Source organism: Onychomys torridus, chromosome X, assembly GCF_903995425.1.
Source record: "Onychomys torridus chromosome X, mOncTor1.1, whole genome shotgun sequence".
NCBI lineage: Eukaryota > Metazoa > Chordata > Mammalia > Rodentia > Cricetidae > Onychomys > Onychomys torridus.
In genome coordinates this window covers 124,585,318-124,605,192 of record NC_050466.1, presented here as the reverse complement: position 1 = coordinate 124,605,192, position 19,875 = coordinate 124,585,318, and positions in this window count along the sequence as shown.

Sequence of the window (19,875 nt, the reverse complement as noted above, 5' to 3'; positions counted from 1 at the left end):
GGGTACTGGAAACCAAACCTGGATCCTCTACAAGAGCAACAAATGCTAATACATCTCTCCAGCCACCTGTGCTTGCTACCTGGGCTAAGTGTTCCATAATACAATGTGTGAGTATAACAAGTGCCGCCTTTAAAGCACAATGGGGGAGGGAGACAATGGAAAGGTAAACATCCAGTAGATGTATAATCTCAAATCATGATAGGGGCATACACTGGCTAGTTTTCTGTCAACTTGACATAAGCAAAATGGTCATTTCTGAAATCATGTACATATGCATGTAACATGATACAAACTGAGCAGGTTGTAAACACACACACACACACACACACACACACACACACACACACAAGAAACAATAATTAAAGAAAAAGAGGCCATGAATTTGAGAGAGAGCAAGGGGTTGGAGGGAGGAAAAGGAAGGGGTGGAAATGAGGTAATTCTAGTTTAATTTCAAAATGAAGATTGAAACAGTAATCTGCAAAACTATATCTCAGCTTAGAAAATGCCCCCACCAGATTGGGCTGTAAGCAAGTCTGTGGGCATTTTCTTAAAGGATTGATGTGATAGGACCAGTCTACTCTGTGTAGTGCCATCCATAGCCAAGTGGTCCTGTGTGCTATAAAAAAGCAAGCTGAGAAAGCCATGGAGAGTAAGCCATCATTCCACCATGGCCTCTTCTTTAGTTCCTGTCACCAGGTTCCTGTCTTGAGTTCCTGCCCTTGACTTTCCCCCAGTGATAGACACTTGACATGGAAGTATAAACCAAATAAACCCTTTCTTCCCCAAGATACTCTTGAGTATGGTGTTTATCAGAGTGATAGAAAGCTAACCAGGACAGTACATTTAAAAAACCACAAATGAGTTATTACAGAGAATGACCAAGGAGTGATTCATTGAGGCCAGGCTCCATCTCAAGCAGACAGTTGAATTTAGTGTCATTCATGTGGTTCTGGCTTTAGAGTCATGAAAGACATAATAAAAGGATCATGGAATCTTTTTCTAAGGTTAAGGGGAGCCACTGAGGCTCAGCATGTGGCAGAAAAATCCCTGCGTGGAAGCCTTGACAGGCTATTGTATCAAGATGTGAAAATGAAGCCCAGAGTTCATTGGAGAACCCAAGACAATGGAGTTCCAGAGCCATGGAATATCTACCAAGGAGGGCTCATACAGGGAGTGAAACCAGCTTTGTGATGGCTAGTTCTAGGTCAACTTGACACAAGCTAGAGTCATCATAGAGGAGGGGACCTTAATTGAGAAAATGTATCCTTAAGATCAGGCTGCAAGTCAAGCCTATAGAGCATTTCACTAATTAGTGATTTGTGGTGGTATTGTGTTCCCCACAATATTGTGCACCCTAATAAATTTATCTGGGGTCGGAGAACAGACAGCCACTAGAACAAAGCCAAAAATGGTGGCTAGAAAATGGGTCAGAGCAAGCCATAGCAGAAGTTGGGTGGTGGTGGTGCACGCCTTTAATCCTAGCACTTGGGAGGCAGAGCTAGCCGGATCTCTGAATTCAAGGCCACTTTAGAAACAGCTAGGCATGGAGACACATGCTTTTAATCCCAGAAATCCAGTCTTTAATCCCAGGGAGTGGGGGCAGAAAGAGAAAGATATATAAGGCGTGAAAACCAGGCACCAGAGTTAGTTAAGCATTTGGCTGGTTAAGCTTTCAAGCTTTGGAGCAGCACAGTTCAGCTGAGATCCATTCTGGATGAGGACTCAGAGGCTTCTAGCCTGAGGAAACAAGACCAGCTGAGGAACTGGAGAGGTGAGGAAGCTGTGGCTTGTTCTGTGTCTCTGATCTTCCAGCGTTCACCCCAATAACTGGCCTCAGGTTTGATTTTATTAATAAGACTCTTTAAGATTCCTACTACAGTGATTGATGGGGGAGGGCCCAGCCCGTCGTGGATATTGCCACCCCTGGGCTGGTGGTCACAGATTCTGTAAGAAAATGGGCTAAGCAAGCCATAGGAAGTAATCCAGTATGAAGCACTCCTCCATGACCTCTGCATCAATTCTTGCCTCCAGGTTCCTGCCCTGTTTGAGTTTCTGTCATGACTGCTTTTGATGATGAACAGTGCTGTGGAAGAATAAGCCAAATATAACCTTTCCTCCCCAACTTATTTTTGGTCATGGTATTTTATCACAGCCATGGTAACTCCATCTAGGACACAGCCCAAGAGAGAGAAGTATGCTGTAAACAGCAAAACTGGAAGGGCAGAGCCATCTAAGCCCTTTAGCATCAGATACAGAGCTACAGAATTTTGCTCTGCTGGGTATTGGTCTTGTTTTGGTCCAGTATTTCTCCATTGTGTTCTGATTCCTCCCTGTTGGATGGGAAATGAATGTTCTGTGTCATTGTAAGTCATTGTATGTATGTCATATAATTTCTGTTTCGACTTCACAAGTAGTTACATATAAGGGAATGTCTTAAGTCACAGAAGACTTTGGACTTTAAAACTGTCTTGAGACTGAAAGTCTATGGAGACTTTTGAAGTGGGACTAAATGTATTTTGGTATTATGATATGCCATGAGTCTGTGGCAGCCAGGGAGTGGAATGTGGTGGTTTGAATGAGATATTCCCAAAGCTCTCAGACATTTTAATACTTGGTTCCCAGTTGGTGGAACTGTTTGAGAAGGATTTGGAAGTGCAGCCTTTTTGAAAGAGGCGAGTACCTGAGGTTTTAGAAGACTAATGCATTCTCGGTGTTCTCTCTCTGCCTCCTAATTTGGATCAAGATGTGAATTCTCAGCTGTTCTGCCATCATACCTTTGCTCTGTTATCATGGACTCTAACTCTCTGAACCCATAAGCCCAATTAAATTCTTTCTTTTATAAGTTGCCTTTGTCATGGTGTTTTAACACAGTAATAGAAAAGTAATACAATGCTGAAGATATTGGAGAGAATAATCCTGGCAAAATCCCCAACTCTAATGGAGCTTTCATTCTAATGGTGAGTAAAGCCAAGCAAATTGACAATTTTAATCAGTATTATTAACTGCTATGACATACAGGAGATACTGTTACTCAAGGTAATTAATTCTAACATTAGTAATGAAATCACCCTTGCATATCAGTGGCTCACCACACACAAAATTGTGTTTGTTAATTATGTCACAGGCCAATGGATACCAAGGAGATCTTCTGAGTAGATTTTCTTTCTAAGCTTTTCTTTCATATGGATTCACCATTCCATGACCCCTTTAGAGGCCTGAATTGGACCCATTCTACTTGGTGGACTCGCAAGCAAAACCAGGTCATGGAGAACTATGTAGGAAGATTTATAGCAAGAATGGAAAGTGACAAGAAGCCAAGTCAATGGTGGGAGCACCTGAGAAATGTGATCTTCCTCCTTGCTCAGTAAGGAAATGAAGGAAGCTAGTTTGTTTCTCCCATTGATGTATTGTACAGTCATGTAATTGTTCAAATAAAGAGTTATATTTACTTTAGAGGCATCAGAAGAAAGTTCCTGGATGAAGTAAGATTTAAAGTAATACCTGAAGTGTAAGGAATAATTAACCTGCTAAAGTAGAGTTAAACGTATTCAAACAGCATATCTGCCTATAATCCCAACAAGGCAATCAGATAAGAAGTCTGAGAGTAATCTGGGCTACAACAAAACAAAATGAAAAGATCCAAAGAAGAGGGAGTAACAGGTGTTAATGATAAATGACAGATAGCATGAGTTATTGCAGGAGCAGAATAAATCTTCCAAGAGAAGATCATAAAGTCAAGAGCTGCAAGTGGTGGTGATGAAAAAGGAAGGGCAGTGTTCAAAGTGAGCAGCCCTTATTGCCATGCTCACAAATAGACAGGGCTGAGGTCCTTCAGGGCAGCTGTTCCCTGATGAAGGTGCTGCTGGATGGAGGCTCTAGGTTAGACGCCTCCAACTTCCTGACCTTTGTGGGGCTAAGCAGAAGAGTTGGAGAGAGGAGAGCAGTCCTGTCTCTAGAGAGGTGGAATGTGTGCACCATGCCTTAATACAACCAAATCTAAGCATAATCCAGAACAAACATCTCCAGTGGATCTCGGAGATGGTCTTAACTTTGTGTCCCCCTGTTGAGAGAGTCTTCAAGAGAATTTCCCCAGTCATCTAATCCAGGTCAAAAACAGGGACAGGAAGACTTCAGAAGCAGAATTTGCATCGAATTTTATTGCTGGCAAGGTGTGAGTTCAGAGTTTCCCACTTTCTCCTTTCTGTTGCCATCTAACTAGATGACATGTTATATCCCATGAAGACAGTAATGGAGCTGGCTTATTTATCTTGAGATTAATAAACAACAGTTAAAGTGCCATGCTCTCTTCTAAGTTTTTCTGAACCCATTGAGTCTTAGTTTTTCATGAGAAAACTGAAAAAGTAACTGCGAAGTCCCAAACCTAAGACAAAGGGCTAATTTAGGTTCTTATTAACATATCAAAGTAGACACTGGCTGGCAGCTTCTCCCAGCATCCCCTCAGTTCCAATCTGTTACAGGGCCCTCCTGCTGGTATACCATACCTCCTACTCTGAACTGTCCAGCAGGGGCTGGGCTGCCCCTTCCCGCAGCTCTTCTAGCTTCCCTAAAACTCAGCCATTTTGGCTACACCAGCCTCTTGGTCAGAGGCTCCTCTTTTGCAAAACTCTCAATCACCATAGATGGAATAAACAGGATATTCCATGACAAAACCAGATTTAAACAATGCCTATCCACAAATCCAGCTCTACAGAAAGCACTAGAAGGAAAAAATCCAAACAAAGAAAGTTAAATGCACCCACGAAAACACAGGCAATAGTTAATCCCACACCAACAAATCTCAATGAAGGAAAACTCACACATACACTACCACCAAAAAATATGCTTTTTTGCATGCTTTTCCTTGATTATGATAAGAGATAAGGTAGATATAAACCTTAGACTCTCAAATACAGGATAAATAGAATATTTTCTTTAATTTTGCCAAATACAAATAGACTAGATATTATAGGTATAATTCTTGCTTGATAACTGTTTTGTTATATGTAATTTTACCATGTTGAAGTTAAAATCTTCCTTTTGAATACAAAGAAAAGGGGAAATGATGGGTGATGTTTTTCTGTATGTTGTGAATATGTTGCTCTGATTGGGTGATAAATAAAGGTATTTGACCAATGATGAGGCAGAATAAGGTTAGGCGGGACATTCTAACTGGAGAGATAGGAGAGAAGAAAAGCAGAGGAGACTCTGCTAGCTGCTGCCAGAAGAAGCAAGATGTAGATACCAAGATACAAGCCATGTGGCAAAGTATAGATTTATAGAAATGGGTTAATTTAAGATGTAAGATCTAGCTAGAGAGAAGCCTGAGCCAATAGGCCATACAGTTTATAATTAATATAAGCCTCTGTGTGTTCATTTGGGTATGAGTAGCTGCAAGACTACGGGACCACGGGAACCAGGTAGGACCAGAAAAACTTTAGCTACACAACATCTATTTCCAACATTCAGCAAATGTTGTTGAATGACCAAGTAGTGGGTTCAAAGGATTCCTGTAAAGTAGTTGAAAGAAATAAATACACCAATTTTGGCTCTGACATTATAAAGGATACATGAAACAATCTCTGACTAAAGTGTAACATATACACTAAAGTCTGCTCAGGATTTCCTGTCATTATATAACTGCTAGCCCTAGGACAAATATGTAAATAAGACAAGTGTGTGTGTAGAAGAAGTTACTAAGCAATATGGATAAATGGTGCTCCTTGTTATTTTTCCATCAATAAATAACCCATGATTTGATAAAGCAACAAGCTCATTAAAAAAAAAAAAACAGAAAGGATGCCACCCAGAGTTTTAAAAATTCCCACTTAAACCTAAGCCTTGCTAAGTATATATTTAGATAATGATAAAGCAAGACTTTAAGCCAGATTTGCAGATTCCTTCTCTTCTGAAGCTGTAGTGATGCAAGAGTATGAGGAAAATGTTCAAAGAGCCCAGGTGCCCTAGTCCAACATTTGAACTAATTGGATTTCCTAACTCCACTTCCTTCCATGGCTTTTCTCAGCCAGGCTAAAGGCCTGTATACAAGACTGACCTTCAGAAAAACTGTACAACATGCTAACTTTGCTTCCTTATAGCCTCTCTTTCTGTTCCTCTATGCATTTGGTTCCTTTTACATCCTTTTCTCCAATTCACCCAGTCCCTCATTGCAATGTCCTTTGTGAAATAGTTTCCCAGGGCATAAATTGCATGCCCTCACTGATATCAAAGAAAATGATCTTAGTTTTTCAGCAGGATTCTCTTCCTTGCTTCCTGGGGAGATGATGCAAAATTATAGCAGTGTTTCCCAATGTCCCAACTCTTGAAGATTAACACATTCAGTTCATTGTCCCATAATTTGGAACCTTTATGATACTCTGCTAAGAGAGTTGATTTTCTTAGAATTGGAGTGGGGTTGCTGCATGAACTCTATAGTAAGTAATTACTGGGCATTCTTCCCATGTCAGTGAGTTGCCTTTAGGGTGTATTGTCCAGATACAGCAAAGCTCCACTCCATGAAGTCAACTTGAGGAAGCCTGGGGAGCTGGCGACTTGAAGATGGGAATAACAATACCAATCTCCCAAAGATATTGTGATGATTGAATGAAACAGCAGAGTCAGGTATATGTAGCCATGGGTATTACATCAACAGATTCAACTAACCATTGATTGAAAATATAATCAGGTATCTCTGGGGTGGCCTTATCTGTAGTGAGCACATATAGATTTTTCCTTGTCATTATCCTATAAGCAGTAGTCTAACAAGTATTTACATTGTATTAAGTACTATAAGTAACCTAGAAATAACTTAAAGTTTGTGGAATTGTGCTAGAGGTATAGCTCAGTGGTAGAGTACCTGCCATGAGGTATATGCAGGCCCTGGGTTCTATCCCAAACCACATGAAAAAAGTATATGACAAGATGCACATGGGTTACATGTTTTTTAAAAGGGACATGAGAATCTACAAATTTCAGTATCTGTAGAGAGTCTAGGAACCAGTCCCCCACAGAGATTCAGGGATAATTGTGTGTGTTTGTGTGTGTGTGTGTGTGTGTGTGTGTGTGTGTGTGTGTGTGTGTGTATAAATTTCAAACAACCCCTGGGACTATGAAATTGTCCAATAAATGTTAGTTATTTTCACCCATTGACTCAGAGGCAGCAAGGATTCTTATACATCACTCTCTCTGGGTCAAAGTGCTCAGCATATTTTCCTTTTTTATTTACTTTTTTTGTTTGTTTGTTTTTTGAGACAGAGTTTCTCTGTGTAGCTTTTGAAGCCTGTCCTGGAACTCATTTTGTAGACCAGGCTAGCCTCGAACTCACAGAGATCACCTGCCTCTGCCTCCCAAGTGCTGGGATTAAAGGCATGCACCACCACTGGCTGGCTACTTAGTTACTTTTATTTCATGTATTTTTGCCTGCATGTATATCTGTATGAGGGTATCAGATCCCCTGGAACTAGAGTTACAGTCAGTTGTGAGCTGCCCTGTGGGTGCTGGGAATTGAACCCACGTCCTCTGGAAGAGCAGCCATTGTTTTTAACCACTGAGCCATCTCTCCAGCCACACAAAGCACCTCTTGAACAGTACCCAACATCACTCAGGAACATACTTGTAGCATCCATTCCTCCCACCTCTCTGTCTCCTATACTCTTGCTGATAACCTGCTCTACCATCTACACTAAAAACCCAAAGGCCTTCTTTTCCCTCTTAAGAACCCAGAGGTCACACACTGGCAGCAAATACTTGCTATAAACACATATTCGTAAGCTCATGGTATATTTTTTTAATCTCTTGATTGGCAACATTTAAGAGTTGGAAAATTTATATGGGCATTGGTACAGGTCTTTAGTACCAGCATTTGGGAGGCAGAAACAGATGTAACTCTGTGAGTTCGAGGCCAGCCTGGTCTACATAGTAATCTCTAGGCCAACCAAGATTGCATAGTGAAACTATGTCTCTAAAAAGAATTGGGAAATTTACTGAAAAACATGGCAATTTGAATTATTCCCTCTTTTTTCATTTTTTTTATAATCTTAAAGATCCAGCAACACAGGCCAAAATTCATTGTCCCCTGTGTGTTGTCTCTGAACCCTTTAAATTCTTTGCCTTGCCACTGTCTCGATCAGCCCACTTTCAGGTTTTCCTAGCACTAACAATAGCCCTTGTGAGGCCACCAGGAAGAGCTAAATTGGCTTATTAAAATAGAACCCCAATTCAGAAGCAACAGGAAACAAGTTTCTCTTCCCCAGAGGTCAGCGAAGGGGTTCAGCTTATTTGCCTGTCACTGTGTCTCAGAGTAAAGAGAATTTCATTTTACTTTGGGGAAGGTTGCCCTTCAGTGGAGATGAGCCTTATGACTCTTTCCTAAGAGGAAAAAATGCAAAGATATCTGAGTGTGTGTGAATTCATGTGCTTGTGCATGCATCTCTATGTGCATCCTATTACACACTCCTCTTCATTCTGACAAAGAAGTCCACATGCCTCTATTTCAACTAAGCTGTTGTTTGCTGAAACCACTAAGGCTTTGTCAATGTAGTTTGCAGGGCGTATATATTATTCAAATATTTTGGACTGCTTGGAGGATACATTGACGTGCTTTCTTCTGGGAAGCATTCTAGAATGGTGATAACATTATCTATTTAATGATAACATAGCTTAGTAGGTGCTGTGTACTGTTCAATTACCCACTCGGTTCCAAGGAGAGAGGTTCTGCTACTATCTCCATTATTATTCTTTTCTGAAACAAAACAACTAAGGTGTAAAGGTCAAGTCTCCATCAGAAAGCTATGAAGCCAGTTAGTAGCAGGGTGGAGATTCTAACCCCTGTGGTCTAGCCTGTATGCCTGAACATTATATAATGGGCCTCAGTGGTGGACCCAAGACCAGCAACATCAGCATTAACTTAAAATTCACTAGAAATCTGAATTGTTGGGGTTCCAGGCCAGGGCACCTGAATTAGTCTCTAGAGTTGGTGTACAGCAATTTGTGTTTCCAGTGAGCCTTCTAGGTGGTTTTGATGTAAAGTTTTAGAACTGATGTTTTAGGGAATCAGGACACCCAATATTGTAGTGGAACATTACAGATTGTTAAAAAGAGTTGGCTTGTCATAGTATACTCTCATTTGAATGACAGTGGAGAGACATGAGGGGCAGTGGACCACTTATTCACAAACACCTTTCTTGCCGCCTTGACCTGTGTCTGGCAATTCCATTATTGGACATTTCCTCTTTTGAATTATGAAGATGTCATGGTTTAGAGAACTTCTTTATTGTAATGTGAATGGCCTGGTGACAGAAATGCCATAAGCCAAATTGCTAACTATGGTATCATATAGAGAGCTGCCACCATTTTGGTTTATCTCATCTCTCCTGTCAGAAGGGGTCCACACATCCTTGGTTCATCACAAGGCTGGCACAGGAAAAATACACAGGTTGAGAAGGGGGGTCACAGTCTCTCAGCTCAGCTTCTATGAAGGGTTCAGAACACCTATCTATCTTCCTGACCCTTTTGTTCCATTTATGGCCCAGCATACAGTTTAAAAGAGAATATTGAGTTTATATTTTGCCTCTGACATAGACAGGCACTATAGTAAATGTTTTGTTCTGTAGAAGCATGGCTACCATTCAAGGCTACGTTCTGAAGGAAGATATTCAAGTTTTTAGTGCCCTTGACAAACTCACTGTCCTAGCATTGGAAGCACATAGCAGTGGGAAAGCTGGGGATCCTACCACCTGCCTGAGTTAATGCAAATACTAAAAGGAAACAACGCAAATTCCTTCAGGAGGAACTTGGAAAGGCCTAGTCTGAATTGATATGTATTCTGCTTGCTCTCAGTGCAGTCCAAACCGGTGTCCTCTGCTTTCCCTTCACCCTGCAATGCCCATTACCTCTGCCCAAACTGGGGTTCCTGACCCCAAAAGTCAGGAAAGCAAAACAGAAGCCCTCCATCCTTTTACAGCGAGGAGTGCCTTAAGGACGACGACAGGAAGCAAAGGGTCAAAATCTTGGTACATTTTCTGCTGGAGTAACAATCACTTGGCTGTTCCTCTCCTACCCCTTAATGACCCAAACAGTTCAGCTATTAAGTGATAAATCCTCTGAGTATTCATGACTGACTGCTCTAATTCTGTAGTCTAAACTGTAACAATCAAGATAATTGAGCAAAGTCAGAAGCCTTGGGGAAGCCAGCTGCTGTACAAGGCAGACCATAAACTCTAAATGGCAGAAATCCTTTCCTCCGGAAATAAATGCTGAAGCAAGAAACCAAATGGGATGGAAGCTAGAAACTTTAAACTTTCAGAAGGGTCAGTGGTAAAAAGATAATAGGCAAGAAAGAGCTTCTGTTCCCCTCCTACCCCACCCCACCCCACTTTTAGCCCATATCCTGGCACCAACCGAACTAATTGGTTAAGATTCGTGTTACAGAGAAGATTGTTCCAGGCTCAGTCTCTGTGGCTAGAGATGTTTCTAAAGATCTAAAGATGTTTCTGCTGTGTTTTCTAGGACCCGTTCTGGTTTCCTTGTCCAACAGCTGAGCAGATGAAATCGCTCAGAGCGTCTTTAGAAACAAATCAGGGACTGACTCACCTACTTCTGGATAGCTGACTGTACAGCCACTCTCAACTCAAAGATCCACAAACCAAAAGCCTTCATCCAGCACCACAGTATTTGGCTCATAAGTTGCATAAATGAAAAGTCTTCTGAGCTGAAAAGTTTAAAAGTTTTGTTCACCCAGGACCAGTCTCTGTTCTGCATGTGTCAAGTTTAAGGATTTAAATAAGGAAATATCTGGGTTGGAATGACTTTCAAACTATCATGCACACAGATGGCAGGCTAATCTCTCAACAATCACTTTTCTTCTTCTTAAATGTTTAAATAATTATAGAGCCTCAAGAAGCTGCAAAGAGAATTCAGAAAACTCCTTTTCTTCACCATTCACCTACTACCTCCAATAGTAACTAATCGTAGTAGATGAGCAAAATCAGACTCATTGGCTCATTGTCATGAACTAGACTATAGATTCTCTCAAATTTCATCAGCAAAAGGTGAGAATTTTCAGGGTTGGGAATGTAGCTCAATGGCAGAGTATCTGCCTAGCATGCACAAAGCCCCGAGTTTATATCCCCAACACTGCAAAGAAAACCATGTAGTGAAATGTCAATATTAATACAAAGAATCCCTACTGATCAACATTTCCATTTCGAATGTCTGCTTCATGTCTGAGTTCTTCTGAGGTCAGGCTCCCCACGACCCAATTACCCAGAGCTCCCACTTGTTTCTGAAGGACACACAGAACTGCCAATGAGATTACCCTGTTCATTGTTGGGCCATGCTCAATTCCAAGCTGTATGCCTTTGTTCTGACTATTTTCTCCTCACCCACACTTTGACAAACTGTACCTTCTCCAGGTTCATGCTGCCTGTTTTTTGTTTGTTTGTTTGTTTTGTTTTGTTTTGTTTTGTTTTTCATTTTTGGAGACAGGGTTTCTCTGTGTAGCTTTGGTGCCTGTCCTAGATGTTGCTCTGTAGCCCAGGCTGGCCTTAGACTCACAGAGATCCACCTGCCTCTACCTCCCAAGTGCTGGGATCAAAGACCTGTGCTACCACTGTCCGGCTCTCATGCTGCTTTTTTTTTTTTTTAATAGACTTTGCTTAAGGGATAATACTGTGTTCATTGAGAATATAGTTGACTATTATGCACAAGGTTCTGAGTTCAATCTCCATCACAGTAAAGAAAGAAAGAAAACTCCAAATACCCTAAATATTTCTCAGTTAGTCTTACTGAGTTTCTTACAGAATTTTCTATAGGAAATGATTATTCTGTAATAATTTCATTATTCTGAGTTCATTATGAATGGATTTACCTTAGGCCAGATTGAATAACTGACTACATGGGGACTTTTTAAAAGATCCTTATATTTTTAAAATTGTAGTAAAATAACAAAAATTTACTGCTACTCTAAGCCCTGTATCTATTAATTTAGCTTTTGTAATTTAATACTAGATATATCATGTAAGTGGAATCATATGTTCGTTCCTTTGCATTATTTTAAAATTGTTTCAAAGCTTGTGCTACCTTAAAAACTGTTCAAAGTCTCTGTGGGTTTCCCCATCATGACCTTGACTCCCCTAGCTCATAAACCTTCCTCCCTCTCTTCAACTGGACTCCCAGTGCTTGGCTGAGGATCTTTGCATCTACTTCCATCAGTTACTGGATGAAGGCTCTCTAATGACAATTAGGGTAGTCACCTACAGGAGAAGGCCAGTTCAGGTACCCTCTCCACTATTGCTAGGAGTCTTAGCTGGGGGTCATCCTTGGGGGCGGGAGGGAGGGAGGGAAACTGTGCTTGGTATATAAAATGAAAAAAATAATAAAACAAAAACAAAAGCAATAAGCATTTCTTTCTTTCTTTTTTTTTTTTTTTTTTTTTTTTTCCGAGACAGGGTTTCTCTGTGTAACAGTCCTGGCTGTCATGGAACTCACTCTGTAGATAGGCTAGCACCAAACTCACAGAGATCCTCCTGCCTCTGCCTTCTGAGTGTTGGGATCAAAAGTGTGTGACACCACTGTCCGGCTAGAATTAAAGCTTTTATAAAATTTTAAAAAACTGTTGAAAGCCTAGTACTTTGCTTAAATAAGACACACACACACACACACACACACACACACACACACACACACACACACATACACACACACGTATAAATATCTTCTTTCCCCTTCATTCTATACAACAGTATTCTAGGTAATTGGTAGACAATAATTGTTATGACCTTGGTAGGAGATCAGAGATCAACGTCCCTCATTTTATTTTTACCAACAACAAACCCAACAAGACTGTCTTACAGCTATCTCCAGATCTTGTGTTGTTGCTTTCTCAGATGTGGGCTTAAAGCACATTCTAGAGGCCATACCTGCTCAGGCCTAGTAGGTTTGGGCTACACTGTAATAATTTCTGTATGTTCTTAAAGTTATTTCCCTTTAGCTGCATCTTACCAGGTGGACAACTGGGGTCTCTCTCAGCTTCAGTCTCTCCCCTCTCCCCCTGTGCTAGCCTACACATGTGTGTGTTCCTTCACAGCACCCATGGCCATATGTATGTACATACTCCTTAAAACACTTGATCAATTTAGTCAAGATGATCTGAGTTTGGGTGTTAAGTAGCTACAAACAAATCTAGGTTGATAAACAGATGAAGATGAGGAAGACCTTGGCAGATGCTTAGAGGTCAAGTCAGAGCATACAGGGCTAGGTGCCTCAGTTCTTGGTGTCCTCAGTGGGAAGAAGGGATAAAGTAAGAGCCAGTATTCGTTACGTTCTTAAGTAAAGCCAGGTATTGTTCTAGGAACTTGACGAACTACCTTCTTAAACCGTCACAACAGTATTAACAGACACACACTCTTTCTCTTTAATTCCCAGCTTCACACACACTCTAGAGCCCCCTAACACTGATTCCCATCTCTAGCCCTGAATTGCTACTATTAACAGCATTCTGATTTTACAGATGAAGGAACTGAGGCACAGAAGGGTTAAGAAGTTAACAAAGAAAAGTTCAGATATTTGAATTCAGACTCCAGAGTACATAGTCCTGGAGGTAAGTGACGCATTGACATTAAAATTTGTAGACATAAATACCTTTAAGGCGGTTTAGTTGTGTTTATAGCACAGGACCAGGAAGTGGACATTGTGTATCATTTAGCTCTACTCCCTTTCAAAGAGGGCCCAATCTTGGCTGGAAAATAGCTACTGTTGGTCACAAGATGCCTGAGTGAGAGACTGAAGCTTGAATACACTCCCATCCCTGCTTCTGACAAAACAACTCCAAGTCTACTGCACCCCACATCTCCTGCTGCATCCCACATCTCCTCCTGCATCCCACATCTCCTCCTGCATCCCACATCTCCTCCTCCTCCTGTGTGATTGATGTCATATTCGTATAGTAAATGTATTTTGATATTCAGCATGCTGAAGGCCAAAGACATGGCTTACCAGGCAGAGTCACTTGCTGCCAAGCCTGACAACAAGCTGGAAGAAGAGGACCAATTTCCACAAATTGCCCTTTGACCTCCACAAGTTGCTGTGGCATGTATGCCCCTTTACACACACAAAAACAAGTAAATAAATACAATTTTTTAAAGCATAATGAACTCATTGGAAGATAACTATATAAACCTTGAGTTTTCCAGTTGTTATAGGTGGGTCCTATGAAAAGGCCATTGTTTTTACAGGGCTCCCAGCTACCACTCTCGAGGGCTTATTTATTTTGCTGTAGGAAATGAATAATGTTCAGGGATTTCTTAACTCAGCTGTGAGGTTCCAGTGCAGTGCCTTGGGCACCCAGCCCATTCTATGTATACAGGAAGGGGCTCCAAGTGGCTGACTCAGTTTAGAACAATATATATCCTGCTGGAATTCTTCCTGTTGCAGAGCTCCGCTGGGCTCCTGAAGTAATTGAGTAAACAGCTTTGGTTTAGGTGAGAAAACACAATCCAGATGAAGCAATAAGAGTGAGTATTTAGGCTGACAGGAAGGTCTTCTGGAGGTTTCTGTTAGGACTGGGATGTCAGAACAAGAGAGACAAGCCGGCGTTGGAGAGAGTCTGAGAAAAAGGAACCTGGGTAGAGATGCTGTGGATATATTTGAGGACACGGGGGTGAGCAGTCTTCTTGAAATAGATGATGCCTTTTGGAGAAGCACTGTTGGTATACAGTGCCAGAAGTTTGGAGTATTCTTAAGTACAAAAGGCAGGCAGAAGGATTTAGATTTTTAAATGGGAGAAATAGTATGCTGGGACTAGAAAGCTCGGCTCAAAGGGTGGTTCTGTGGCCACTGATTCCACCTGTTGCCTTTGTAAGCGAAGGGAAGTTCACTGCTCGAGGGAGCTTCTTGGTACTGCCATCTTCTTTGTAGTCCGTACATTTTTAAGTGTAAGCAATGGAAGTAGTAGGATAAAAACAAAACAAAAAACCCAACCAACCAACCAAACAAACAAACAAACAACAACAAAAAAAAAAACATGACTAGCTTCACTTCTTTGAAGTGAGTTCAAGGCTGCAGTGAGCTACATAGAGAGCTCCAGGCAGGTCTTCCTGGACTACAGAATAAGAGCCTACCTTAACTGAAAGGAAAGAAAAGCTTATGTTCCCTCCACAGCATCGTTCCCAGATTCCTATCAGTTGTCTGCTACTGCACTTGAAGGTCCAAAGGCTACTATGACACAAAATATGTTAGAGACAATCAATCCTTAGTCACAGTCACAAGCTTTTTCCTCAAGTCCGTTTTGACTTACTTCGGCAAGCTGACACTGTCATTAGCCTTCCTTTCAGCCTCAGACTTGGAAAGGACTGAGAACTGGCCAAGCACCTCTCTCTGCCTCTTTTCCCCTCATCTTGCCATAGTTCCGCTTCACCCCCTTCTGTGGACTTTGCCACTGACATAGGAGATGTGGTAGAGAGCTGAGTAGGGAAAGGAACACACGCACTCTCTTGGTGGTTCCTGTCTCAGAAAGCTCCACCTAATTAGAGGTCTTTTGTTCCCCATATCTAACCTTGATTTTTTTTTTCTTTTTTCTTTTTTTTTTTTTGTCTAACCTTGATTTTTATCAGGAAGCCCTCGTGAACTTTAGAATGAGGGGGTCTTGTGAGGTGTTGCAGCCACCCTCCAACCTGTTCTTCCTTCTGGTAAAACCCTATCTTGACCTAGCAAGCGCAAGGCCCTGGGTTCCATCCTCAGCTCAATAAACAAAAACAAAAACAAAAACAAAAACTAAAAAACCTACCTTGAGCCGGGCCGTGGTGGGGCACGCCTTTAATCCCAGCACTCGGGAGGTAGAGGCAGGTGGATCTCTGTGAGTTCGAGGCCAGCCTAGGCTACAGATTGAGTTCCAGGACAGGCTCCAAAGCTACACAGAGAAACCCTGTCTCAAACACCCCCCCCAAAAAAAAACCCTACCTTGAAGAGCGAGGCCTCTTAAACTAGATGGTGGTGGTGCATGCCTTTAATCCCAGCACTCGGGGGTCAGAAGCAGGCGGATCTCTGTGAGTTCGACAGCCAGAACTGTTACACAGAGAAACCCAGTCTCGAAACCCCACCACCATCACCACCACCAAAAAAAAAAAAAAAAAAAAAAAAAAGAGCAAGGCTTCTGGCTAAGTTCAAGTACTGCTGTTCCAGTTGAAGTAGATGAGCTTGCAACTGGATCCCTCGGGCCAGGAGATGAATGCACATTAGGAAAGTCCTGCCTGAACTTGAGTGTAAGTACTTCTCCAGATTTCCCCAGACCTCTAGCTAGAGCATCTAGGGCACATATAAGGGACACATTAGCACTCTCCAAGACGCTCATGATTATGGAAACCTTTGATGTAGCCAGGGGAGATATCAGGACAACTTCCAAACTAAATTGACCCCAAGCCCAGGTTACTCAAAAAGTCAAAACAAAACATTCCCCCAAACTTCTTAACCTCAAGCTCTGCCCAGCTCCATTGCCTATTCATGCTTTCTGAATAAATTTCCAATAAACTGATCTCATGGAAGCAGCAACAAAGGGCCACATAAGCTCTGCCAAAGCAGCCCCAGGGCTTGTTCCATCCCAGCAAAAGCACAGTTCTCTCTCCTCTTGTTCCCATAGGTCATTTGAGCAAACTGAAGTCCCTTCCTTCCTTCCCAGCATGGCTGGCCATGTTCAGTCCAAACCAAAGGTTCCTGAAGTCTAGCAGCTGCCAGCAGGACATATTCACGGAGCCCTCCAACTGGGCTGCTCTGAACCCTGTTTCCCTTGTTAGTTAGTCTGGAGTTTTAGGCTTATGGCTATTACAGGAAAGGGGTGAGATGCTTTTAACAAACCATTAGCCATACCTGATTCTCCAGCTAGCAGTGACCAGTAGGTTCAAGAGCTTATCTCTTGGCCAGCCTTTTACTAAACATTTTCTTGACTTAACTGAGATTTACTACCTTGAAATGGTAGCTACCATTTGGTTGATTGCTCTTGGCATTTAAGTAATGTTTCCCGAACTCTTAAGAATCTGTTGGTTTTCTTTATTTCTTTGATTGATTTGTGTGTGTGTGTGTGTGTGTGTGTGTACATGGGGATGGAACAATGGGTAGGTTCAAGTGTGTGCCTGCATGAGGAGGCCAGGGGCTAATAATGGTGTCTTCCTTTATTGCTTGATAATTTGTGTTTTGAGTCGGGGTCTTTCAATGAACCTGCAGCTCACCAAACTGGTGATAGAATGGCTGGTAAGCAAGTCCTAGGGAGCGTCCTGTCTCCACTACCCCAGCTCTGGTATTACAGGCATATGCCATTGTGGCCATCTTTTATGTGAGTGCTGGGGATCTGAACTCAGGTCCTCACACTTGTTTCTCGAGCAGTTTACTGGCTGAGCCACCTCCCTCATCCCTACCCCTAAGACTCTTGCTAGCATAATCCAAATAGAGGCATCACATCCCTTTTGACGTGTGCACTTCTTTGTATGTCTTTTACAACACATAACCCATAGTGCCAGCTCCTCCCCAAAATCTAGCACTTCGTGCAAAAGTCGTAATATATGGTTTTGTTTTTAGCCTTCTTGTGTGCTAAAAGTACTGTTCTGCTTCTTATTAATTCACTCATTCACTCATCCACTAATCTGTAGACACTGAACCTAGGACTGATATGTGCCTTGCTCACAGGAATGCAGGTAGTAAGTGGCGAGTTGAGTTTTGGACCTAGGCATGGTACTCTGGAGTCTGCACACTGGACAACTGAAGTGGCAGGTGCCCCAACAAACTGCAGTCATTAAAGCGACATGCACTCTAACAATTTTCTAGTCAAGAGCTGTCCTTAGGACGAAATATACATTCTACTACTATGGTATCTAAATTTGTAATCCCATATACCAACCATAAAGTACACATACATTAGAGAAAGTGGGTGGACAGAAGAAAAGCTTTTGTTTGTTTGTTTGTTTCCTTGTATTTTCTAATAAACTTCAAATTTTGTTAGGAGAGAAACTGACCATCAAGAGTGTAATTGTGATTACTATAAAACATGGAGAAATTTGCCACTTGTATGAGCCTTTCTCTGAATGGAGACCACTGTACAACTAAGGGCACGGGTTCTCCAGGTCCACTTCCCTTCTCTCCTGTATCCTAAAAGCCCCCCCACTTTCCCATCCAGAGCGTCTGGAATGTGGCTTTGTCTTCCTCCGCTTCCTGCCTGTCTGTCTCTGCCTCGGAAATACTGGTGTAGGCATCACTTCCAGTGAGGGGTGGAGCCTTGTCCCCCTCTTCTGAGAAGGGATCCCCATAATAACATTCAGCTTGAGTAAGCATATCCAAAATACTATAATCCCAGTCATCTTTATCCTGATGCCCCTGATATTGCTCTGCATTTCCCCAACTTTGATAGGATTCCAGGGCAAGCACCTCACTGCCTTGGAATTGCTCCTCTCTGGTATCAGGCCTTCTCTTAGCTTCATCTGTCTTGGGTTGCCCGAATTTCATAGCAGGAACCTCCTCCAGTGAGATTTGCAAGGGAGCTATTGCTGAGAAGGCCCCCTCCTCTGTGCCCCCAGACCAAGGAAGAAAACACTCCCTTTCTTTTTCACTCTCTAGTGGGGGCCAGCATTCCCACTGTAGAGACATGTCCTCACTTAGAGCCTGGACTGGGGCTGCTGCTGCTTGGAATGGTGCCCACACTTGTATCTCCGGAGGCCAGGTCTGATCCAGGGCATTGTCCATCTTTCCTTGCCACCCTGTATGTTTTTTCTTCTTTATCTTTCTCTTCGCGTTCACAGCAGGGGCCACCTCCTCCCAGAAAGCCTGCAGCAGAGGTGCAGGTGAGTCTGGGATGTCAGTCTGTGTGCTCTTAGACAAACTGAAAACAGACACGTCATCCTCGACCCCGGCGTGGTCGGCAACTGGCAAAAAGTCTGTAAAACTGGTTTGCACCAGCTCCGGGTTTACAAAAGAAGCCCATGCCTGAACTGTCACAGGCCAAGGACTAGACTCAATCTTCTGGTTCTTCTTAGCTCTCTTTCTACAATGGCGTCTCTTCCGCGCTTTTCTTTTCTTTCTGGCTGTGACAGAGATCTCTTCTAAAGAAGGCTGAACTGGACTTGCTTTAGGCAGCCAAGTGCTAGCTGGTTCATACCACAGCTGAGCAGGAACCGCTGCCTTCTCTTTCTCCCTCTTCCTTCTTGGCTCCTTGCTGAACAAAGCCTCCATAACAGAAGCCTGCCTTGTAGAAGATTCTCGAGTCTCTAGTGTCACGGGCCAAGAAAGATAAACCTTACTTTTCGTTTTATTTCTCCTTTTACGGCTGCTTTTTTTCCCTACATTGCCCCCACCATGTGTACCAAGTGAAACTTCAAGAGCCACATCAGTGCATAGGCCTGGGTCCGTTGCACTCAGACAAGGGCTAAAACTGAACATTTCCCTTGTCTCTGGAGTCTCCTTTTGATGCTCAGTTTTCTGTCCCAGGCTTACCCCATGGCATGCAGTAGACAGAGCATCTTCAAGAGGGAGAGTCTGAATTGGAGGTGCCACTCCTACAGAGGCTGCAGCCACAGGATCTGGATCTGCATCACTTGCCTGGGTGGTCAGGGCCTCCATGAGAGCTAAAATGTCTTCCTCCATATTTCCCCTCCAAGCACCTTTGCTTTGCTCTCGCTTCTGCAGTAAGGGAAACGTTTGCTTGGAGCAGACAGGCTAGAAGGCAATCAAAGAGGGAAAGCTAAATCCAGCTCAAGGCTGGCAAAAAGTATGAAGGTGGAATCTGCTGAGTAAACTCTAGACTAGCCCCCGCCCAAAGCTACCTGAAATGAGTTAGGAAAAGGCAGACTAAAAAGGCTATACACTGTGTGAAGGTGTCAGGTATGGGCTGCCACCAGCAGCCAG